Source organism: Lolium rigidum, chromosome 1, assembly GCF_022539505.1.
Source record: "Lolium rigidum isolate FL_2022 chromosome 1, APGP_CSIRO_Lrig_0.1, whole genome shotgun sequence".
Lineage (NCBI taxonomy): Eukaryota > Viridiplantae > Streptophyta > Magnoliopsida > Poales > Poaceae > Lolium > Lolium rigidum.
In genome coordinates, this window is record NC_061508.1 from 258,820,617 (window position 1) to 258,826,616 (window position 6,000).

A 6,000-nucleotide genomic window follows, 5' to 3' on the forward strand; every position below is an offset into this window, starting at 1 on the left:
GCCACGAGGAAGGGCTACAAACATATGAAGGCCCCGTACCTAAAAGGTTATATCAATGGGCAGCCTGTCGGCAAGATGTTGGTTAACACGGGAGCGGCAGTCAATATAATGCCATATTCCATGCTACGGCGTTTGAGACGCTCTAGCGCAGATTTGATCAAAACCAACGTCACACTAAACGACTTCAACGGCCAAGCATCAGAGACGCAAGGCGTTCTGAACGTGGAGCTAACCGTAGGCCGAAAAACCATCCCTACATCATTCTTCATCGTCGACAGCAAAAGCACCTACGCTGTCCTGCTAGGGAGGGATTGGATTCACGCCAACTGCTGCATTCCATCTACAATGCACCAGTGCCTGATACAATGGGATGGAGATGAAGTGGAAGTCGTGCATGCAGATGACTCGATCGAGGTCTCAATAGCCGGCATGAATATTTGGGACGCGGAAGACCAAGAGCCGCTCTCTGGAGTCAGTTTGGACGGCTGTGATCGCATCGAAGTTACAAAAAACGGGGTGAGGCTGGTCTTATCCACCGGCCTGACAGAGTAGCAAGAGCAACATCCATCGACATACGTGGCAAGGCCGATCCCTGCGATCGGCCCCAAAAAATAGAAAGCGATGATCTCACCTCAAGCATGTCACGTAGTCGTAGGAGGGAGACTCCCTCCTGTAGGGGAGCACAAATAAGTTGTAAACCTTCATTGAGCAATACAATCAAAAAGGAGGCCGATTCCAGCAATCGGCCAAAATTATCCTCATCATACGTTCTGCCTGTGTTCAGCATCGATCTAGAAGGCGACAGAAAGCTAGGGTATGGGTTTACATCGGCTGATGAGCTAGAAGAGATTGACATTGGTCCTGGGGATAAGCCACGACCGACATTTATCAGCAAAAAGTTAGATCCGCATCTGAGGAGCCTGATGATAGCTTGGTTGAAAGAACACCAAGGCGAACGATCTCACACAGATGGCGTCAGGCTACAAGGACGTAGCAGGTGGAGCCGATGTTCGGGTACGGTTCTCGGAATCGGATAATCGGAGAGCCGATATCTTCAATTACTTGAAAGATTCGGCTGGGGGGCACCTAATATGGGATAACGGACAATGAAATATGGGGCCGATGCACGAAATCGGCCAGTAAAAAAAAAGCCGATGCACAGCCATCGACTCTAGAGGTACAAGCTCAATTGAGCAGTTATCAGGTTACATAGAGAGGCTCTACTGAAGGAATGCCTCAAGGGCATGGACGGCGTCAACACGAACACGATCCACCTCGGCGATCTCGGCTTCATCATCTTCGTCCTTGCCTGTCACCAGCTGCTTGTTCAGGGCACGTATTTCGGCCAGATCAGTCTTCAGTTCAGCTTTGAGGCCTTCTGCTTCCTCGTGGGAGTGGGCAATAAGAGCTTCCTTATCTTGGATGAGCTGTTTGGTTGCCCGGACCCTCTCTTCAAGGTCCTCCAACTCCTTTCGCAAGGTCTCAAGTTCAGCAGTGCTGACAGAGGTGTCAGTTTTGGCGTCCAAAGCTGCCTTTTTCTCATTAAGCCGCTAACATTTGTCTGCAATATCGGCTTTCAACGGAAGCTGGGCGTGGCGTAGGTCGATTCTCTGACGAGCCAATTTCACCCTTGACCTGTAGGCACACAGAGTCACAACCGCCGGAGTTTCACCCGCAACGTCACCGGGAGATGAGGCTGGATGTCTTCAAGAATGCTCTTCACTTCCTCGGGGTCTTCAACCAATGTCTCAATTGAGGAGGAGAGCAGGGCCTTGAGATGCTCGGAGTTGACCATGTGTAGCGCCGGGTCCCGACTCTTCACTTGCTTTAGAAGTAGCTGGTTCGATGGATTCGGTGGTCGAACTTTAGCAAGCTTGAGAGGTCATAACCCTGACAAACAACAAGAACAACGTCAGTATACGGCGAAAGAGAAGGGTAGAGCTAAGGGAAGGGAGTGTACCTCTCCTAAGACCAGAGGAACAGCCGATGAAGAGGTGATCGGCTCTTGTGTTTCTGCTGTGGGCTTGGCCAAGTTGGCAACCTTGTCAGCTACACTTTTAGAAGTTGCTAGGTCCAGGGTGGCGGATGGCATCAATACCTCCTCGACTTCCCCACTAGAGGTGTCATCAGTCTGCAAAGGAAGTGGTTAGCCGATGAGAACAGCAATGGGTTAGCATGAAATATGAGCCAAGGAGAGTATGGAGGGTAATTACATTCGAAATCTCCTTGTTTAATGAAGAGGTTTGCGGTTCCTTGCGAGCTCTCTTGATGCATCGGCTCTTTGTGCGTAGACCGCCCTGTCCTGCTTTGATTGGAGCTTGGGAAGCAGCAGGTTCAGGAGCTGACCTTTTCTTGGAAGCCGACGGTGGCGAGTCTGGCTGGCTCTGCGTGGTGGTTTTCCCAGAGTTGCCCGAGCTCGAGTCCCTTCTACTGGACTGTGTCTCCTCGCTGGAGTTTTCTTCAGTAGAGGCCTGTAGAAGAAATACAAGCATGTTGCAGAAGCCTAGAAGGATAGATGAAATCAGCCAAGGCATGGATCAGCTTACGTGCAAACTTTCTTGAGCTGGAGTAGGGTTTTGGCGCTTCAAGGTCTTCCTGGCAGCTACTTTCCTCACTGCTGTTCTCGCCTTGACTGAGGCTCGGGGGCAGCTGGCCCAGAAGATACTCTGCTCTTGGAAGACGATTTTGGTGAAATCGGCTGGCTCTGCATCACAACCTTTTTCAAGGGTGGTGAGTTTTTGCAGAAGAGGACCACCGGAGCTGGTGGGTGGAATCTGAAGGGGGAGCCGTCATCATGTACAGGTTCTGGACCATCTTGTTGCTGCAAGGAGATAGAGCAAGGTTATAAAAGAAAAGAAATCATTGTAAGCCACTTCAAGATAATTCGTGAGTAGTGGTACCTGTTCTGCAAGGATATCATATTCAGCATCAAGTTGTTTCAGCAATGGTCCCAGAGCTCTCCTGAAGGCATGAGTCTTCCACATTGACCACCAGGTCTCAAAACCATCGGTTGATGAGGTAAAAGAGAGGTTGTGAGGAACTGGGATGGCTAGAGCATCAAAGAAAGAGTAACACCTCTGACCGGTGAGGACATCGGGCAGCTCAGCTCTACTCTCTCTTAATTGGTGGAGGAAGAAATGGGGAGATACCTGCCCAAGACCAAGCTGCCGGGCTGCTACGACCGGCTGATAAGACTCATAACCAGGTTTGATGATCCTATTTGAGGTGCTCATGCCAACTGGAAGGAAGCAGGGACGGATCATGATGGAATACAATTGCCGGGTGTCGGCGTCATCGGCAAAGCTGTCTAGCCTCGAAGGAAACTGGATTTTCAAAATTTTCACACTCCGTATAAGGAAAGAAGAGAGGATTGTCCAGGCCTTGGTAGAAAATTCTGAACCACTCCAATGCTTCCTTGAGGGTTTGTTTACTACCTGGAAGGCTATATAGAGCTTGGCCGTAGCTAGTGCACCGGATTGGCTTCCCGTTAGTATCTGGAAAGGTGCAAGTGGCCAAAGGTGGAAAGTTTGGGACATGGTTCTGGAAATACAGCTGAGCCCATAGCTGAATAAACCACCAGGGACCTCCTGTTTTGACTGTCTTTTGAGAAAACAGTTTGACAGACATTAGTTGGAGATATCGATAGACCTCTCCAAGGAACAGTTTGCCAATGCCAAGCTGGGTGCCTCTGGCAAGTTCATAGGCCAGGGAAAGGTAATTCTTGGTTGGAGCAAGTGAAGGGCCACAGAATATGAAGTGTTCCAACCAGAAATTCAGGAAGGCCGTGTGTTCTTTCTCTGTTACAGGGCCTTTGTTTTTCACGTGGCGTCGAAGATAAGCACCCCAGTTTGTGCACTCTGTTTTGGAAGAGAGTGTGAAAGGGACCTTTGGCAGCAAAAAAGCAGAGGGGCTTGGGGATGCAATGTCTAGACCAGTGATCATGGCCACGTCTAGTAGGGTTGTGTGTCATGGGGCCATGGCCAAACATGAAGCAATTCAAAGCATCGGACCAAAAGTAGCCGATGGTTTTCGGAAGGTTTTCATGTTTCTCAAGGGAGACAGGTGATAAAGCTAAAGCATCGGCTATTCCTGTGGTTTCCCGGGTGGCTTGGTGAGTTTTGGATATTCTATTGTACCATGAAACCCAATCTTCGGGAGGATTAGGCCAGGCTCGTAAGCGGTCGGCCCAAGAAGTTAGATCTAAATTCCGGTTCACGAAGGGAATTCTATTGGCCTCGCATGAAATCAAATGGGCAGGACTCTCGGTAGAACGAGGGCCAAGACAGAGAGAATTTGGAAGAGAAGGATGCGGCAGCAGAATGTCTGATACCTAAAAATTAATGACGGAATGAGACATTAATTCAGATGTTTGCTGTTAATTCTAACACTATGCTCGGAAAGCGAGGAGCGGTTAAGGATTACCTTCAGGCCAGAGACCGTAGCGTTGGCGTTGGATGATTCCGCCATTGGATTCGCTGCAGAGTTGAATCTGCGCGATTGAGATCTGAGATTCGCGTGGCCGTAAGTTGGATTTGTTCGAGCGGCGATTTGGGGATCTGAGTTTACTCTTTCAGACAAGGGTTGCAGGTTACCATTTGAATAGGCAACTGATTTGGCCTTATTCGCGTTTTATGGTAAAGGCCGATGCGCTGCCATCGGCTCTTTGCGCGTTGACTTGCTTTGACAATCGGCAAAATTGATATGAAAGCAAAATCGACATAGAAACATTTTCTTCATTAATAAAGAGGGTTTTTACAGAGAAGAGCCGATTGCTCAGGAAAGGAAGAACAAAATAAGAGCCGATTACTACTACTAGTCCAATGCTAGTAGTCCCTAATCTAAGGGCCGTCGCTGCCCTCGTCGTCGCCGTCGTAGCTGCCGTCGGCGCTGCTGCCGGCGAGCTCCTCGTCGCTGCTGCCGTAGCCCTCGGCAGGGGCTTCTTCCTCCTCGTCGTCGTCATCCGACCCGGCGCGGAAGCGCTTCGCCGGCGGATACTCGTTGGAGGAGGTGTCATCCTCCTCTTCCTCCTCCTCGTCGGAGGAGGTGAAGTCGTCCCAGGAGAAGAGGTCGTCCTCGCTCTCCGCCTCCAGCTCCCCATCGACGAGGAACTGGAAGTCGTCTTCTCCGTCGGTCAAGGACTTGTCATCCTCGGACCAGACGGAGGAATCATGATCCTCCTTGTCCCACTTCGTTGGGGCGAGGACCTCGTGCGCCGCCATCGAGTCCCACTCCGGCGTCGGCTCACGAGAGGAAGAGGATAGGGAGGAAAGACCCGAGGAGGCAGAGGAGGAGGAGGAGGAGTCCATGGTGCAGAGGAGGGCTTTCCGATGGCTAGTACGGAGCAGGGGGATGAAGAAGCGAACTGCTCGACGCAGTTAAATAAAGGGGATATAGTGGAAATTTAATGCTGCGGCAGTTTTCGAGGACGCGGTGCCAGAATTGTCAATCGTGCAGAAGTGGAGAAGACAGGGCATCATGATGGAAAGACACTGAAGCGGTTCTGCTCTGTAACACGTAACCCGATGAAGAAGAAACAAAGTGGTTTTGGAATTATTATTGCCAAAACCAGGGGGGCATGTGTTATCACCAGAATTTAGCCAGAGCAGGAGATGGGCCGTGATTGAGATGGGCTTTGAGGACATGAATGTAAAGTGTCTCTGAATCGGCCTTGGGCGAGAGTTTGGGCTAGATTGCCCGTGTATTTGTACATTATGGTAGATTTTGTTAGAATTAAGAGATAGAGTTTAGTCGTACACAGCTAGGTTTATTCCTAAATTAGAAAGTCCACGGACTATAAATATGTACCTAGGGTTATTGAGAAGGAGGACGATCACGTTCACAACAAATCAATCTAGGCGCATCGCCACCCCTTGTTTCGAGGGTTTCTCCCGGGTAAGCAACATGCTGCCTAGATCGCATCTTGCGATCTAGGCGATATCGCTTATTCGTTGTTGGTGTTGCTCGTACTGAAGCCTTTTTGATGGCGAGCAACACCCTTGT